This window comes from Brachypodium distachyon, chromosome 1, assembly GCF_000005505.3.
Source record: "Brachypodium distachyon strain Bd21 chromosome 1, Brachypodium_distachyon_v3.0, whole genome shotgun sequence".
Classification (NCBI taxonomy): Eukaryota; Viridiplantae; Streptophyta; class Magnoliopsida; order Poales; family Poaceae; genus Brachypodium; species Brachypodium distachyon.
In genome coordinates this window covers 71037437-71055918 of record NC_016131.3, presented here as the reverse complement: position 1 = coordinate 71055918, position 18482 = coordinate 71037437, and the positions used below count along the sequence as shown (strand labels likewise).

Here is an 18482-nt window from a genome sequence, read left to right as displayed (position 1 = left end):
CGACGAACCTCTCGCCAAAAGGTGTATTGGGAAGATCCGCTCGGCCCAAGCCCCAGGCTAACAACCCCCTCGAAGCCTTTCCTAACATAGGATTAAGTCGCACCCGCAGGGTCGACCGAACCTATTCAAAAAATATCGACGTGTCAACTTGTCCAAGTGTACGGCGATCTTCGCTATAAGGCCGGCGTACACGCCCTACCTTTATCCCCGTACCTGTGCCATCGAGCATTGGCACCCCTTACTCTAACTGTTGTCGAGAACAACAACAATTTCCAATCATCAAAATCCTTCTTCCATGTAGCATAATAAAAATAGTTGAAGATTGTTGCCATTGAACAAAATGAATAGTTCATATAATTCCTTTCACATTGCGCAATAAATATGTCAAATAATTCCAATGCTCTCTCCATGTTTCATTTCACATTTACCAATAGTTCCATGCTAGTCAAAATAGCAATAATTCTAGCAACATGGCTAAGGTTAGGTTGCAATAATATTTTCCTTACGAGTTCAAATATTGTTCCTCGCTAAGTATCATTCTCTTTATAAAGGTGTTTCAACAGGTTTGCAGTTTTCCATAGATGAACAATTTAGTCATTCCTCTAAAATTTAGAGTGACTTCCCCCAAGAACACATATGATAGTCCAAGTTAATTCCTCCCACTTATCCTAAGCAAGTTAGTGCCCGGAGTTCAACTTGTGCTTTACAGTGGGGTCAATAGCATTCCACTCTTGATAAAAATAATAAATATTGTGTTCCTACTTTCCACCATTTTCCTTTCCAAATCAAAATAGACACCATTTGGTCCACAAGAATTACCCAATCAAAAAAAATGTTGGTGTGCTTTGTAGTTATTTCAATTCCATACTGTCGGAATATCAATAGAAGAATTCATTTCCAGTTCCCAAACCATACGAAGTGACTGTGCTAGGTGATTAATCATAGAGCCCACAACAGTATGTACTGCATCTTTCAAAAGAAAAATCAAGAGAGTATCCAAAAGTTTTATTCCTCCATTGAACTATGGAGTATATGACATAGTGCAATGTGATGTAAAGTTATAAAATTCCATGCTCATTCCATAAGTTTCAATTAATATTCCTGAAGTGTGTATACTTCCCCCACCAATCTGTACTTAAATCCCTTGAGAAACTGATTTTCCACTTCAGTATAAAATGTTAGGAACACATAATAAACCTCACAACTTGTATTTACAAGATACACATAACCATGTAAAGTGCAATCATCAATAAAGCAGAAAAAAAAATTGACCTTTAGTGGGAGTGCTAGAGAAAACTAAATAATCCAAGTAGCAATAATATAGTCCTCCCACTTAGAGTTTAGAATTCCAGAATTAACAAGATATTTAATTATGTTTCTTGAATATGACCAAGTTGTAAATACCATCATTAAAAAAAAATTGAGCATGTGTTCCTCTTATGAGTATTCCTCCCTATGGAGTTATTCCACCAGATAAACAATGTAGGTTACTAATTTCCAATGGATCGCCAAAAAGAGACCATTGTATTTAAATCCATGTTGCACTAATGTTCTCCATTCAGCAATATTTTCACTCTTCCTTTTCCAAATAGTATGTCATAACCAACAAATTCCAATTGAGAATATTAATTTAAATTCCTTCTCATTGTAAGTGAATATAGTGTCCTATAGCAATATTAGTGGCTTTCTTCCTAAGCGAGTTAGATGATGCAATTTCCAATTCCAAAGTATATCATACCTAGCAGAAAGGCCTAACTACAGATATATGTTTTCCTTTGAAATTGTTCGCAAGACATTAAAGTTGCTATAGTGTTCCATCAATATATAATGTAGCACTGAAAGCAACCATATATAATAGGGCAGCGGAAAACATATTCCAACTATTTTGGGAAAAAAATAGTTGTAAACAAACATTTAGTGCAAATAATATACTGACATACCGTTAAGTGAATTGATGAATTCCTTTTCCTTGGAGTATTTTCACCTTCCTCCAATAATAAGTGATGCTAGCAAGGTTGAAACCATAATGATAAGACGATCGCCCCGGTAAAAAATATAAATATTATTTCCATCACATTGAACAACAGCCGCAACCAGTCATGCCCAATTTGCTGTCCAGAAGAGGTGATCTCCTTCAAGCGAGGGGGCACGGTAGTTGATTCCTGTTCGCAGTTAAATACGAGCAGTTGGTTGGTGCCATACGAGACCACGGGTGATGCGCTCCTCTGTTCTGTTTTGCAATTTCCAGAAACAGACAAATCTGAAGCTTCCTCGACTGACAAAACAAAACTTGAAGTTAATGCACAGCTCGTGCGGACGTTGGTTCTGGGGATTCCGGACGGGACGAGTGCTGCGACTGATTCCGTGACGCCGGCGAAAGCAGCAGCGTGCCGGCGAGCATCCAAGAGTGCAGGACCGAACGGAGCGGCATCACGGGGCTTCAAGGGGCCAGCTGGTGGCGGTGGATATTCCCAGTGACGGCGGCGGTGATTCCCGGTGGCGGAGCAGGCCGGGGTGTACAGATCGAGGCCGGAGGTGCCGTCAATTCCCACTAGCGGTGAGCGGCGGTTTTCGGAGGTGGCGGTGGTGACTTGACACGGCGACGGTGGCGCGTTTCAGCGACGGCGGAGCAGCTGCCGGATCGAAGTTGACGTCGTCGTTGGTTCCGGCGAGCGGTAGCGCCGTTTCCAGTGGGCATCGATGATTCCCATGTGCTTGGGGCCGGCGACCATGATCTTGCGGGTTGGTTCCTCAAAGCGGCGGCGAGCGATTTTCGAGCGCATTGATTCCAACAAGCTGATCAATCGGTTAGTAGTACGGAGTGCTTCCGTGATTTAACAATCACGTACGTGATGATATGGATATGATCGGCGAGTTGTACTTCAATTAACGAGAGTTCCGCGCGAGCGCGTGTTAGATCGATCGGCCTTGTTGATTGATTCCTTACGAAGAAGTTGCCTAGTGCGCGGCTGTACCGAAGTCGCGACGGGGTCGACGAGGAGTAGGGAAATCCAGCGGGTGCTGGCCGCGTAGAGTCAGATCAATTCAAGGCTGATCGTTTCTTCAGGAGGCAGAGGCAGATCGATTCTTCGAGAGTACGACCACGAAGACTTTTCACGTGAAGATTCAGAGTTGCCGATTGATTCCGGCGGGAGCTGTGCGACAACGAGATTTGCAGCGGATACTGGTATGGTAGCAGCCGTCGGTTGGCTCTGATTGGAAATTTTGGTGGTCTGCCTCTGTTACTCGGCGCTTTTTCGTGGTGCCACTCACATTCCGCAATTTGAAGCTAGGGATAAGGATCTTTTTTACTGCATCTACAGATATGAATTCTAGATTTAAACTAGTTTTCAGATAGAGTCCAAATTATTAAACTACCAACCACGATATAGTTCATCCGTTAGGGACTCTAACTCTGGGTCCCTGAAACACACACTTGTGAGCAATGCGCCATGATCATGTTCAAATTCCACTAATCATGTAGGTCGACATTAGGCCTGTAATCTAATCAATGACCTAACTCCTTCCAATTATCAATGTGCCCGGACAGTCTTTCCAATATTCATACAAGATATATTGTATTCTATTGATAATCATCAGCTTTCTTAAAACACTTAAGTGTATTTAAGTACTTCCAACAAATATACATTACATGCTTCATATAACCATGAGCATGTAATTTCATAACGAGGTAACCGAGTATTTATAATTTAACTAGTAGGTGTGTCCGTACGTTGCTACGGAACCATAAAATAGCATATAAAAATATTTATTTTCTCCATATTCTTTTATTATGTAAAAAGGAGACGGCTAGCCTGAGCATTAAACCTTGATAGCATTTTGCCCGAGTGCTCCCACGGCCCTGAGCTCCGTTCCGCTCATATTTCAATTCTCATGTATAAATAGATAGTCAACTGTCCGTGCGCTGGCACAAATAAATATGGGATATACAAAACATAGATTAAATGGACATTCCATTGAAAAGGCACACATCTTCGTGTCACGTGCTCCTTGACAGCACACCTCTATTTTCTTTTCCTCATATACATCACCCTTGATCTAGTTTATCCTGTTATGGCAACTTATCCTCAAAATCCAGATTTTCTCATAAGTATGCAAATGAGTGCTCTCTTCATTTAATGTAAGTGTCACATTTTTTAATCTAAATATGCATGTGTGTACACGTGTTTTGTTGTGTAGACACACGTATTTTAGAAAAGTTGCGATACTTAATATTAGACAGAAGAAGTACATCACAAATAACCACCATATTTGGAACACTGTTCTAAGAAAAATCATTTTTTACTTTTTTTACAAATCACATTTTGGAGCACGACGGTAACTCCACAGACTAATATGTAGGTTTTGATGGAAAACATAACAGCGGGGCCTGCCGATGTGGTCATGGCCCCTCCTGCCAACTCTTTTTTTTTTCCTCCTAATGTGTAATGTCTAGCTCACGAGCAAGTCGTCTTCTTCCTTTCTTCCAAGATGCACGCCAATACGCCGTCAGTTCGTCCTCAATGGCCACCGATTCAACACGAATTTTTCCAATTCCTGTCATACCTGACCTCTTGTAACCCCGTGGAGCGATTAGCTCTTCCAATTTCAGGAAACTTTAACCAACAACAAAAACCTCAATTCCTGCCGTTCCGCAAACCACCGCCGCCTGCTCCTCCCTGATGTGTCCCCGTTGTAATTGGGCCGGCGTAGTTGGACGAGGATGACGGGATGCTCACGCGGTACACGGCACCCAGGTCCCAGGCTTTGCGGCCGGCAGCCTACGGAGAACTGTACAAAGCACCTACGGGATGCATGGGTCCTAGGTCACGCGCCTAGGGAGGCAGGGGGAAGAGTAGAAGCGCTGCCTTCCGGACAAAGCACCTGCGTCAGGGTGGTGGTCCAGTGCCTCGGCGTGGACCAGATCGTGGGTGTTGTCATGGCGGCGGCGCCGGACGGACATTCAAACAACGCCGCTGCCGTGCTCCTCTGGCATCTGGCTCGCCTTGACGGTCGGCAACAATGGCGACCCATGGGCGTGGGCAGGGGTGGCGGCACAACTGAGCGCGCGGAGGGGAGAAGAAGAAAAAAAACGTTTGGGTGTTATATAATGCGTCGGAACTTTCCGCAGTTCTCACCGCCAACTTTAATTTAATATCTTGATATAGATAAATAATAAAATTGCATGACAAAAAAAAACCTACAGCGCGGCGGCCTAGGATCCCACGCGCTCGCTCGGTCCCCCGCGCTCTCACTGGCTGGTTTGCCGGAACGCACAGCCCAGCAGAGGCGAGCAGGCACGGCCCGGCTGGGCCAATTTCCTCCTTGCAGGCCGCTAATTACGAAAGCTGATGTTGAGTATTTTTGTACTTGTTGATTTCGTAGATTCAAAATATTTTATAACTCAAATCGTTTGTCCGATTCACAATTCGTCTTCACCGTTAGATTCGTAGGGATAAGTGCTTCAAAAGTAGATCTTATTGGAGTATGTTTCGACAAAAAAAGGCCAAATTGCACAAGTTACTATCCTAACTCGTAAGGAGAAATCAAGATAACTTGTCATTAACACTATAGTCGTACATTATATGTGTTAACTTTGATAAACAAGTCACCATCCTATCTGTATGAAGTTATCAGACCAAATTGCACAAGTTACCATCCTTCTAGGGTTCGGGATGGGCACTTTGGACCCGAAAAACGAACCGAACCGAACCCGTATAGACCGAATTGTCGGTCTATTCGGGTATAGGGTCCGGTTCTCATTTTCATCCTATTCGGGTATCGGGTTCGGGTTTCAACATTGAAAACCCGAATATACCGAATAGACCAAAATTTCTAAAAATTCTTTAAGTACGTGAGCAATTGATGTCTAATTATTTACCATGTATTGTTGTATGCATTTTTTAACTAGTTGTGATTGACTGGTTGTGTATTTATTATGTATTTTTGCCTATATATTTTGTGATTGGTTTATTAGTTTGTTTGGTTTCCTCTACTACTCATATAAAAAAATCGAAGGACAATAAATGTCTTTATATATTTCGGTCTATTCGAGGAACCGAAAAGACCGAACCGAATTAATTGGTCAATTCGGGTTCGGTTCTTGTTCTTCTTTTCAGGAATTCGGTTCTCTTTTAAGAACCTGAAATAACCGAACACCGAATAGACTGAACCGAAAAGACCGAATACGCAGGCCTAACTAGGGTGATAAATTCATATTTTAATGGATGGTAAGTTTTAAGTCGGGAAAAATTACCAGGTTAAATATGCCTACTTATCAGGTTAATTGTGCATGCCTACCAGGTTAATTGTTCCCACTTACCAGGTTAACTACGTGTGTTACCAATTTAACGGTGTGTGTTTACCAGGTTAACGAAGCCAACTCACCAGCTTAACTGTGTGTATTTACCAGGTTAACGTTGCGTGTTTATCAGGTTAATTAACTATGTGTGTTTATCAGATTAATTAACTATGTGTGTTTACGAGGTTAATTAACTATGTGTGTTTAACTGTGTGTTTTTACCAGATTAACGGTTTGTGTTTACCAGGTTAACGGTGCCAGTTACCAGGTTAACTACGCCAGCTTGCCAGGTTATTTGTGCGTACCTACCAGGTTATTGTGCAGTAAACCAAACATGGCACCTAGCTAGGAGTAACAAAAACAACAGTAACAACAACATGGCAACATGCTGCTAAGATTTTGTCAACTTATACATTAAAAAAGCTAGATCATGGTCCCGCGGTAGAGCGACATGCAATCATGCATGATCCCAATGGTCTTGTTGTTGAATATCTCGTGGTCCTATCGGGTGGCTGCAGCCAAACCGGAACTCGCTGATGGAGACCATCAGCCATCGTGTTCATGCTCGGCGGATTCAAAAGGGACCCGCTATACCATATTGGTTTTGGGTATCCAAAATTTAGTATGCTGTTGGAGATACTCTTAGACATTGCATCAAACATCTTGCTTACACATTTCTCGCAGCAGCTTGCCGTGACCAGGAGCATGACCCAAGACCAGGTGCAAGATAGGAAAAGTCAAATTTGGGAAGAGATTCATGTTATTTTGGTAATCATCAATTTAAACATATCGCAAATTGCAATGTACTGGCTTATTCTTGACATGGTTCAATGTGTGTTCATGGAGTTAAAATATAATTTAGTTTGGAAAGTGATTGTTAAGATGAAGCTACGGGCTTTCAAATTTTGATAGAAATCTGAAAAGGTAAAATTAGATGAAGGGTAAGATTCATGTGATATTGATGACGATCAATGTAAACACATTCTAATCGGTGATGCAAGGAAGTGTCCTAATTTTTGGTACAGAACCAATTTACCAAAACCCATTGTTCTATTTGTTTTTTACTGTCGGCAAACAAAGTCTCAAACTCAGAATGGTTCGGAATGTAACCTTGTGCTGCATGCGTGGTGCGCTTATCCCTGTTTCTTGCGCGTCCCATCGTCCGGGAGGCGGCACTTGCGGCCGGGGCATCTGAACGGCAAGAGCAAGAGCAGATCAGCTAGGCGAAAAAGGCAGACCTCAGCTTTGCAATCGATGGCTGGTAACTGATGCTGTACCGGTTCCCCATGATTTTAGAGGGAGCAGATCTAACCACTCGCAAGTTGAAGTAATGAGAGTTGCAGCGTACATAGTTTAGGGATCGATCACGAACCAAGGGTACATACATAACGAATAAGTATTTGCACATGGGATGGGTAAGGATTGACTTGGGATGCTTGTATACATAGGCAGAGATAACAGAATACTGAGTGGGAGTTACAGCAAGTCACAAAAAAGAAGCACCACGATGAAACTCGTATACAGACATTTTGCTTGCATTTGAAAACTCGCAGGCATGATGTAACATGTGTACCTGCGTATAACATGAAGAAACTCCTGCACAAACATTTATGAGTTTTGTAATGCTGCTTTAAGCAAGCCTCGGCAGCAGAACTTTTAGGACATGTTGTGCTAGTTTTATAGCTTCCTGAAGAACATAGCACATGCAACCTGATATCGATCAACACCCACGGTGATGACCTTACATTCATTTCCATTGTCTTCAAGGTCAACCCTTAAATTCAATTTGTCCAGCTTGAGAGATGCAGACATGTCTAAGGCTGGTTTCTTGTGTCCGGTAGTGTCATGGAATCATCAAAAGTGTTGTTTCCAACTATGTTACTTTCTTTCGGATAGGTACACAAATTAACAATAGCTATGTATATTGTCTGAGAGAAGTATATGTCAAGAGCTGGCAAACAGAAGCAATCTGCCAAAACAATAGTTTTGATGAGTTTGTTTACAGAGACATGTATGGCAATAGAACACACTATTGTACCAGTGTACCATCTTTTGAATGCATTTCTATAAATTTATCAAAACCATAGAAGTCGCCTTACCTCTCCAACTGTTTCAGCATTGTTTCATCTAGGAATATGCACAATCCAAAAATAATGGAGGCATCCACTTTGACCAATGTGGAAGAAATTAATATCATATTTAGCAGACATGAACACCTTCACCTGCAAAAATGAACATATCTATTTCGCATTGGTTCAGGTGGATGTTGAATAAGGAAAATACAAAAACAGAATATGCACAAAGCCTAACCTCAAATCCTGCGTGGCTAACCTCAAAATACTTGTATAGGTCATTCAATTATAAGCCAGGTAGCAGGTCGACAGAACAATAACTTGAAGTTTTCTTTGACATGTAATCAAGAGAAGAATTGGCTTCTTGTGTCTGAGAATCATCCTGAACTGTATCTTTTGATCGCATGGATACATCTGCAACCCCAAGAGAAGGATTTGAGAATCATCCTGAACAACTTGAAAGGCACGGCAACTAAATGTCTAAATGCCAAAGTGAACTGATTTCAAGCCCAGGATTAAAGCAGCATAGGATGGAAGATCATTGAAGGAAAATATCATATTCCTGGCTGGAGAATCTAACTCTGCACATAACAAACGGAGGGGCAAACAGATTTTACAGAGTGGGGAGTAGGGACAATAGTAAATGTTCTTCCTTCTACAACACATGTGGTCACAAAAATAGTCTCACTTGATAAACCAACTACACTGGCTATTGCATCTATCTCTTGCTTCATTACAAATGGTTAGCAATATTGAATGTGTACATGTGCACAGAAAACTAAGCAAGAAGCTACAAAATAATACTCCCTCCATTTCTTAAAGCTTGGCGTATAAAGTTTTCCCACTTTTTTCTCAAAGGATGGCGCACAACCTATTTTGTCACGGACCTCCCGATATTGCCCCTGTTCAGCCGCGTTAATAGCTGCCTTCCCCATCTCCTCGTCTTCCGTCATGCATGCGCACGAGAAGAAATCTCCTTTCCGTTGCCAATCAGGAATCAAGGAGGACCCAGGGACCAAGGGACGTGCTGCATGTGGAGGCATGGAGGGCCAAGTGCATGCGTGTGGACCAGGACGAGTAGTACTTGCAGCTGCTGCATACGGTGATTAATTGCATAGCATGGCTGCCCAAGCTGGTACCGAGGGGCAAATTAGTCCAAAATACGTGTGCAGAGGCTTCCTTGGTATGTGTGCAGAAGGCAAATACGCCATGCTTTAAGAAATGGAGGGAGTACATCTTTTCCCAAACAGTAGAGCACAGCTACACAACAAGAATTCTTACCGTGTCATGTTGAAATTGGAAAGAGGAAAACAAATCATAGATGTTCAGGAGATTAAAGAAGAATTCCGGTTCGTAGATGGCTCTGAATTCCTGGACAACAACCTATCAGATGACAGGAAAAATAACTAAATCAGTAATTAAGAACACCAGACATACTATGAATTCAGCTCTCTTCTTCCCACAAAAAAATAATTCAACTATCTTCTGGAAAGAATGCAAGTACCTGTGTTGAAGCTACTGAGTTTTCATTTGACTTCAGAAAGTCAACTTGAACACTGATAACAGGTGCCCCCAGACCATCACCAGTGCTACACAAAAAATATTTTATGACTTAAAAGACATGCAATTTACAGAAGGGCCCAAAATGATCTTGCGGATTGAACTGTAATGTGTAGGCATCTAACATAAGCTAAGTCAAGTAAGGAGGAAACGAAAAAACAGGCAGGAAATAGCATAACTGTTAGAAGTAACTTGTGACAACAGAATGAGTCAATGGAGTGGTTGCCACTACAGTGGCTCTTTGGGGTACTTAGAGCATCTCCACTCGTCCCCCCTATATTTCATCCGGCGCATGGCCATATGGGGAGGCGCCGGCGCAACAATTTGTTTTGGGGTGGAACCGGCACCCAGCCGCACCCCCAAACATCGCTCCCCCAAATTTAGTTTGTCTCACTGGTAGTGTTGGCCCACGCTGCTTTTCAGCTTCAACCGGCACCCCCGCTAGCCCCCCTGTGAGAAGGGAGTTGATTGGGGGCGCCGGCTAAATTGATGCGCCAGGCCGGCTACTTTTTGGTTTTTTTTGGGGGGGGGGGGGGTGACTGGTTCAGTTTTTTGGCGCCGGCGCCCCCATAACCCATTTGGGGGGCCTTTAGGGGGCGCGGCTGGAGATGCTCTTATGTTTTACTATCTGGGGAAACAATAATTAATAAGCATAAACTATTTGAAGCCGCTACAGAAATATGTTACTCTCTCCCACAGGATTCACAGGATTACATGTTGTCATTTTCATGTTGTGCTACCGTGTAAATTAAAAGTCAAAGTGACATCTGTTGCAAGGGTTAGAAGTATTGCAATATTTCTTTTTTCTGCAACGGAATATTGTAGAACACTTCAATGCAATCAAAGTAGATTCATTTGGTTTTCACCTTCTGCTCCTCGTTCTCCAGAGTTTCCTTGATGCATCAACTCTGGCCGCCAGTCTCAAAAGAGCACACCCTCCACGAACAACATTACCTTCCTCGACGGCCGCCTGCAAAGAGAAATGAGCACTTAAGATTATTTCGAGAAGCAATAGAGTATTTTACTTAATCCTGCTTCCTTGAGAAGCAGAACGAATCTGACAGAAAGTGTTTAATTACACGACATACTGATTTGCCTTAATTGCATTTAGAGCATCCTCAACTCTCAACTTCTTCACTTTAAGTCCGGTTTCTGTTTATGCTCCCACCTATCAAGTAACAAGTCATGGGTTACAGTTAGAGCGTCATTTTTCCTTCAAATAGGGAATCGGGGAGAAGGGCAACATGGCAAGATATTGATGTCCTTTGTTATACCTGAATGACAGCAACACCACCAGCAAGCTTTGATATCCTCTCATTGAGTTTTTCCTTTTTCATAATCCTGTTCTGCTGCCTGAAAAATAGTCATAGCAACTTAGAATCAGACTTTACACATGTTCGAGAAAGAAAAAGAGAATCATATTTAAGACTGTCTACAACAAATGAAGGAACTCCACACATAGTTCATATTAATGAATCAGTACAACCAACCAAACTACATTCTCACGCGAAAAAAATTTCCCAATCCACACCCAGGACAGAGCACGATGAAATGCAGCCTCCATACCAAGTCATGTGATATATATAGAGAAGAAGAAAATGGCATACCTCGATGAGATCTTTTATCCTGGCCTTTTCGAAAAAAGAACAAGAGGGCAAAGTGTGCTGGGAAGAGGTCACCAGCTGTAACCTCCCTGTGATTGCAAGAGGTACATTATCAAAATTAGAACAGGTTTGTTTCCAATAGCATGTATGCTTATAGTAAACTCATAATGAAACTGCTTGACTTGATTAAAATTAAGGACAACCACGCCTAAAGAACAAGAGGGCAAAGTGTGCTGGGAAGAGGTCGCCAGCTGTAACCTCCCTGTGATTGCAATAGGTACATTATCAAAATTAGAACAGGTCTGTTTCCAATAGTGCTTATAGTAAGCTCATGATGAAACTGCTTGACTTGATTAAAATTAAGGACAACCTCGCCTTTTCCAAGGACAAGTGAATCTCAATTTGCTATAAGCAGTATCTATTACCAAAACAGCTGGGACACTAAATCTAGCCTTAAAACATTCAACCCCAATTTCCACTTTCCAGGACGAAAATTCTTTTAAATTATCCAAAGAGGCTTGCTTCAGTACCATGACAAAATCATAAAGCTAGCAAATAGTGTCTACAACCATGCCGTGCAATATAAGCATGCAAATGTAGAATAGATAACAGAGCACTGATTATACCAGGTTCGCAGCAAACACCGGCAGAAGCAGACTCTAAACAACACAAGATCCAACTGAGTGACTAAAGGGATGGAAGGTCAGGCATATAGCTATACCTAGGATGCGGGAATCCCTTTATTCGCTTCTGTCCATACTTCCTCCACGAGAACTCATCACCTGGGATGTCAGCGACCTTATCGCTGATTGCAGGGACTTTTATAGACCTCCTCATCCTCAGTTTCCTGCAAACCTAGAAGAGAGGTACCGACTGGATGGTGGCCTGGAGAGGTGCGGCGGCGCGAGGTCGCCCCTGACGCTGTCGTTGACAAACGAAGTGGAGCACGCCGTGGCTCACGCCGATCTCCTTCTGCGTCATGCCGTCGCTCGCCATCGTCGTTGAAAAGCTTTTTTCCTCCCGCCAGATTGATGTGTTAGGGAGGTGGCGGCGGGGATGAGCCTGCTCATGCACCGCGGCGGGGCGAGAGGTAGAGGCAGAGGTGCGGATGTGCCTGGGATGAAAGGGCCGGCGGCGGCGAGAAGTAGAGGACGAGGTGCGGATCTACCTGGGATTTGGGGACCGGCGGCGGCGAGAGGTGAGCGAGAGGCATGGGGATTTGGGTGCGGTGTCGGTGCTAGCCCCCGTTTGTCTGCGACCCGCCAGCCGCCAGCTTCCCGCGTGGGCCCCACATTCGGGATAAGATCAACATAGTCCGACGGGTTCCACGGAACAGGCGGACGAAAACGACAGAGCTGAACGCGCGGACGACCACCCCACACGTGACGCCTGTGAAGATACAGGCAGCAGAGAATTCGCTACTAGGACTCAAACTCAAATAATCTCAGCGTCACGCCGAGGGGATGGAATCCAGAGAACAGGTCTCGGAGAGAGGAGGAAGAGATAGTTGCCCACGAAGAGGATTACAAGACACTAGTTGATTCGATAATCCATTTCACCGTCAGTAGCAGGCTAAATATGAGTCGCCGGAGGCAGCTGATCAACTTGGGCCTTGGCCAGGTGGGCTTCACGCAGCTTCTGTCGGCCTTCAGTTCGCCTCTTCACTTGTAAGGCCCGGTCCAGGTAGGTGGCCGTAACATCACCTCCCCCTCGAGACCCAGCTTGTCCCCAAGCTGGGGCAGCCGGAAATGCATTGACAAGAGCAAGCAAATTTTCCCACGTATGGCAGTTGTCAGGCAAAGCACTTCACGACACAAGCACCTGAGGTTTGAGCTTGCTGCCGCAACGTACCAGGCGCGATTGCAGAATTTCCTGGGGTTGGACCTGACAAAAGAGATCCATGGTGAAAACAGGTAACTCAGTACTCACCTGAGCATTGGCATTTAGGGCCTTCTTCAGAAGTGACACATGCACTACCGGATGAATGCGAGCCCCTTGTGGTAGCTGCAGCTTATAAGCAACTGAAACTCAGTTTCTGCGAGGCTCGCGGCATGACAGAGCGTTGGACATACGGCTGCAGGCGCAAATACACTTGATCACCAATCTCAAACGTACGTTCCATCCGTTTCTTGTTGGCTTGAGCAGTCATACGAGCTTGAGCTCTCTCCAAGTGCTGACGAATCAAAGGCAACATATCTTGCCGCTCCTGTAACCATTGTGCCAGATCTGGATTGGATAGTTGGGTAGTGTTCTGCATAGCAAAGTTGCGAGGTTTGCGCCCATAAAGTACTTCAAATGGTGAGCGACCCAGAGCAGAATGGAAGTTGGTGTTGTACCAGTATTCAGCCTGGGGCAACCAACGAGCCCACCTGTTGTTTGGCATGAACTAGACATCTGAGATAGGTCTCCAAACACTGATTCAAACGCTCGGTTTGCCCGTCGGTCTGTGGATGATATGATGAACTGAGATTTAGAGTGGTGTCAGCTAGTTTGAATAATTGTTGCCAAAAAGAACTGATAAACACTTTATCCCTGTCAGAGATGATAATTTTTGGCAGCCCATGCAAACGATATACATTATCCAAGAATAATTGTGCCATTGTTGCCGCCGTGAAAGGATGCTTGAGAGGAATGAAATGCCCGTACTTAGTGAATTTGTCTATGACCACCAAGATGGTATCAAAGTGATTAGAAGACGGCAAACCCTCAATGAAGTCCATACTGACCGTGTGCCAAGCTTCAGGCGGAACAGGGAACGGCTGCAATAGGCCCGACGTTCGATTGTGGTCACTTTTAGCTTGTTGGCAAACACGACAGTGTTGAACAAATGTTTGAACATCTTGCTTCAGTTTTGGCCAAGCAAACAACTGTTTCACCTTATGATAGGTAGCTAGCACACCTGAATGTCCACCCACTCCACTACTGTGGAGAGCTAACAACACAGCTTGATGTGCAGCCTTATGAACTCCCAGCCAGATGCGCCCATGAAAACGAATAATGCCATCTGTCAAAGAATAACCTTGACTATTGGGGCTGTGAATAGCCAGCTCAGCTAACAGTTGTTTCGCTTGGGGATCATGTTGATATCCTTCAATGATAATCTCCACCCAACGAGGTTGAACTGCAGACATCGCATAATTATGCAATAAATTTGGGCGACGAGACAGGGCGTCGGCTGCTTTATTTGTGATTCCTTTCTTGTAGACAATCTTATATTGAAGACCCATAAGTCTGAAAAATGCTCGTTGCTGTAATGCAGTGTTGAAACGATGGTCCCCCAACTGCACCAAGCTCTTCTGGTCTGTATGAATAGTAAAGGGTCGATGCTGGAGATAGGATTTCCATTTCTCAATGGCCAACAAAATAGCCAAACACTCTTTGTCATAAGTAGATAAGGACTGATTCTTCGGCCCTAATGCACGACTCAAGAAGGCAAGAGGGTGTCCTTGCTGCATCAGAACTGCACCCACTCCATAAGCACAAGCATCCGTTTCAAGCACAAATTCTTTGGCGAAATCCGGCAATGCAAGCACTGGCGCTTGAACCAAGGCTTGCTTCAGAGCACTGAAAGCATCATCTTCGATGGAAGTCCAAATAAAAGGAACGTTCTTCAGTAGTGTGGTCAGAGGGCGACAAATGATGCCAAAATTGCGGATAAACCTACGGTAGTAGCCCGCTAATCCCAAGAAACCCCGTAATTGTTTGACATTGAGAGGTGTTGGCCACTACTGAACTGCCTCAATCTTGGCAGGGTCTGTCGAGACACCATTTGCCCCAATTATGTGCCCCAAATATTCCAGCGAAGGTTGCGCGAAAGAGCACTTGTTCAATTTGACGAATAATTGATTCTGAAACAACAGAGTGAAGACCTGCTCAAGATGATTGACATGGTCCTCCATAGTACGACTATAGATTAGGATGTCGTCCACAAACACCAGCACAAATTTACGAATCACATGAGCGAATACACTGTTCATCGCCGCCTGGAAAGTGGCTGGCGCACAGGTCAACCCAAATGGCATTACAAGGAACTCAAAATGCCCACTGTGTGATTTGAACGTTGTCTTAGCTTCATCTTGAGGGCACATACGGATCTGATGATAACCTGAGCGAAGATCCAATTTCGTGAAAAACTGAGCTCCCGCTAACTCATCCATTAATTCTTCCACCACTGGCATAAGATAGCGATCTTTAACTGTAACCGCATTAAGGTGGCGATAGTCCACACACAGACGCCATGAACCATCCTTCTTCTTCACTAAGAGGACAGGCGAAGCAAAGGGACTCTGACTTGGTCTAATTATCCCAGCCTTCAACATCTCACGGATTTGTTTCTCAATTTCATCTTTTTGTTGTGGTGTGTAGCGGTAGGTCTTGACATTTACAGGCTGCACACCAGGTAACAAATTAATGTGATGGTCATAGGAGCGATGTGGTGGAAGTCCTTTTGGTTCTTGGAAACACACTGCATGATCTGAAATAATCTGAGCAACAGGTGGTGGCACCTGATCAATCAAAGGTTGCGGAGACATAGCTGTTAACTGAACAATATGAGCCACAGCATCTTGCTCCAAGGAATCATGCAATTCCACTACCAAAATCACATCACAGTGCCTCAAGTTAGGCCTCACTCCTCGCAAGGCGATTCTGACACTATTGTGCCAAAAACGCAAAACCTTCTTGGGCCAATTAATCCACATTTTTCCACATGCTTCTAACCAGTCCATACCTAAGATCATGTCATAGTGGGGCAAGTTAAACACTCGAAGAGTTGAATTGAAAGTATGGCCTTGACAGGTCCATGTTGCATTGGGCACAGCAGAGTCACAAGACACTTTGCCTCCATTGGCCACTGTAACAACCACAGCAGGAACTGGTTGCACTTGGAGCTTGATTGCAGCCACTGCAGCTTGACTGATAAAACTCCCATTACTACCAGAATCAATGAGTATGAGGACTTGCTTACCTTCCATCACTCCTTGCAGACGCATAGACTTCTTGTTAGATGTTCCTGAAGTAGCACATATGGACAAATGCATCAAGGAATCACTATCACTGTCCTCATTCTCCTGCTCAGTGTCCGACTCTGTACTCACTTGCAAAACCGCAAGCAATTCTTCAACCATATGCAATGGTACTGAAGCTGCACACTTATGCCCTGGTTGGTACTTGTCTCCACATTTAAAACATTCTCCCCGAGCACGGCGTTGAGCACGTAGCGCTGCCATTTTCTCAGACCAAACAGGTTTACTGTCCCCCTTCTTCTTGTCCTCAGCCGGTACAGTAAGAATTCCCTTACCAATTCCCTGGAATTGGTAAGATGGCTTATAATCATGTTTTAACTTGGAGCTCGAATACAGACGCGCCTCCTCCAGCATTTCCTCCTGCGTTTCAGCAAGGGATAACGCAGCATCAACAGTTCTAGGTTTATGCAATCGAATTGCTTTCTGAATTTCACGTTTTAACCCAGCTACAAATTTCGTAACAAAGAACGCCTCGTCATAATGCCTATTATGAACTAGCACCTTATGCCTTAACTCCTCAAACTTGTGGAAGTAGTTATTGACAGATTCAGTTTGTTTACAACGCTCTAAAGCCTCTAAGTAACGATGATGCCTATCTTTGCCAAACTTAGCATGAACCACTACCACTAACTCTTCCCAGCTATCAACCTCATGTTCAGCTTCATAAGTCTGAAGCCATAATGCAGCATTTCCTAAGAAGTGCATGGTAGCAAATCGAGCCCAAGTATCTCTAGGAACATGGTACATGGAAAAATATTTTTTGGCTACTGCCTTCCACCATTTGGGATTATCCCCATCAAATTTAGGAAAATCAGTCTTAGGCATGCGAGAATGAGAGCGACGATCCTCATGATGATCAGTAAAATGAGAGCTATCCATATCATCTTCCTTGCCCGAATGCTCCCCCAATTCAAACTGCACTGGAGAATGAGTGAAGTGGCGCTTACCCTTGACCAGGGTAGGTTCTGGTGCTCGAGGAGCCCCAGACACAGTACCCTGGTGATTTGAAACTGAGCCGTGCCCATTGGGCCGAGGTGTACACATCGCATCGTCAGATGGACGCTCCGCCTCCAGAGCTGCCACACGCACATCCACCGCTGTGAGGGATGTTTGCAGCGTCTCCAAGTTCTGATCCACCTTCGGCATCCAATTCTGCAGAGCCTGAAGTGCCTTGGCCACGAGCGCCCCTTGAGCCTTCACCTCCGTGAGGTCACTCTGTAACTTCTCCATCACCACCACACCAGAGGATGATTCTACCGCCACCAGCGAGATGCGCCCCCACTGATACACGAATCAGGCCTGCACACTGGAATTTCACAGCCGCCGGAAAGACCGCGACCAACCCGTGCAGCCACCTAATTTGTACCCGAGCAGTCTACCGCCACCACACGCCACCGGAGTTGTTGCAGAAGGGCACGCAACACACCGTCGCCGCGAGAGCCGATTGTGAGTGGAATTTTACGAGAGATCCCAACCACACACCCTCGAGCACTCGAATCGCCGCCAATTCCACGCGCGCCCACCGATCGATGAAGGAATTGCAGATCCAGCACCCAGTGCTCTCTCTCCCCCTCTTTTTTTTTTGTGGATTTTCGTGGAACTTTTGACCGCCAACCCGAGAATCGAGTGGCTCTGATACCAGATGTGACGATACAGGCAGTAGAGAATTCACTATTAGGGCTCAAACTCAAGTAATCTCAGCGTCACGCCGAGGGGATGGAATCCAGAGAACAAGTCTCGGAGAGAGGAGGAAGAGATAGTTGCCCACGAAGGGGATTACAAGACACTAGTTGATTCGATAATCCACTTCACCGTCCGTAGCAGGCTAAATATGAGTTGCCGGAGGCAGCTGATTGACTTGGGCCTTGGCCAAGTGGGCTTCACGCAGCTTCTGTCGGCCTTCAGTTAATGCAACTGTGGA

The 18482-nt window shown here is 44.5% G+C and overlaps 1 long non-coding RNA gene across 4 annotated transcripts; it reads right to left on the bottom strand.

The window, feature by feature from the left end:
* Positions 1-7231: 7231 nt before the first annotated feature.
* Positions 7232-12819, bottom strand: LOC100837754. Of its 4 annotated transcripts, none has more exons than XR_002961719.1 (11): positions 12259-12817; positions 11541-11626; positions 11208-11286; positions 11022-11101; positions 10800-10903; positions 9878-9962; positions 9655-9756; positions 8612-8787; positions 8401-8523; positions 7579-8270; positions 7232-7492 (listed from the first exon to the last, which is right to left on the bottom strand). It is a non-coding gene; the product is annotated as an uncharacterized LOC100837754 (long non-coding RNA). The 4 variants fall into 4 exon arrangements; XR_002961722.1 differs by lacking the exon at positions 7232-7492 and adding an exon at positions 9261-9505 and having other exon boundaries at positions 7592-8270; positions 12259-12818; XR_002961720.1 differs by lacking the exon at positions 7232-7492 and having other exon boundaries at positions 7592-8270; positions 9261-9756; positions 12259-12819.
* Positions 12820-18482: the final 5663 nt, after the last annotated feature.